Source organism: Lygodium microphyllum, chromosome 28, assembly GCF_053477565.2.
Source record: "Lygodium microphyllum isolate KBCC chromosome 28, Lygodium_microphyllum_v1.1.10, whole genome shotgun sequence".
NCBI lineage: Eukaryota > Viridiplantae > Streptophyta > Polypodiopsida > Schizaeales > Lygodiaceae > Lygodium > Lygodium microphyllum.
The window spans coordinates 29,175,814-29,177,002 of NC_141162.1; positions in this window are offsets into that span (position 1 = coordinate 29,175,814).

Below are 1,189 nucleotides of genomic sequence, written 5' to 3' on the forward strand. Positions count from 1 at the left end.
TTTCCAAGTAGCTATGATCCAAAAGTATCCTTACCGCACCCTAGCCTTAAGTTCACACAACATAGGTGAAAGAGACCTTTTTTAATGTTTTTTCATCCTTATGTTCACATTATGGCAACAAAAGATTTAACAAATGAGATTTTTCATTTGATGAATGTGCACAATTTGTGAACAATTGAAATGCAGAATAAAGTTGCATTATAAGTTCCAAATAATACAAATAGTTGAAAAACAAGATTAATCGTAAGATTAATTTAGAAAGAGAGGGTGCATCAACTATCAAAGACCATAGTGGAAAAATGCACGAAGCATTGCATTTTCTTTTATGTGGAAGATGATGACGTCTCCATTTTCAATATATTATCACCAAAGACATGATGTGCTTTCTTCTTTGAATATTCTTTATACATTGATATTGCAGTATTGTTACAAGATGATGATGTCTCCATTTTTTATATGTTATCACCAAAGCTAATGATGTACTTTCTTCTTTGAGTATTCTTTATACATTGATCTTGCAATATTGTTGCACCAATCAATCGTAGAACAACTGAAGTCATTTGGTATAGCTCCACCACCACCTTCATTGCCTCTTTGCACTTGCTTAATTGCATCTTCTACTATGATGAGATGCAGTGCTTGTATCTCAACCATTGAGTTATTTGTTGTTCTTTGATCCTCTTCCATCGAGCTACATAGTTGCCAACTTGCCTTAGCTTCACATACCCATTGCATGTCAAAAGAGTCACCATGGCATATGCAAATACTATGTAACACAAGAAAAATAGCTATGAGATCTTGCACATGATGTAGATTCATATCACATCTCTTCAATAATGTGTGAAACCTTACCTTCAACATAACAAAAGAATGCTCCACTGGCTTTCTTATGCTAGATTGTATAAAATTCCAATGATACTCCATGTGTGGTAAGCCTTCTTTACATCCTTTGAAGGGCATTAACATGGATAATCATGAGGGGTAAGCACAATCTTCCACCAAACAATAGCTACCCAACTCACCCCTAGCACACCTTTGACCTAGCTCACTTCTTGTGAAGTTCAAGGAGTCATGGATTGACCCAACCCATCCTACATCGTAGTTCCATATAGGATAGTTTGTTGCAATTGTGTTAATTGTTGCAATAGAATTGAATGGGACTTTTTACGATTAAAATAATTCCTATGGT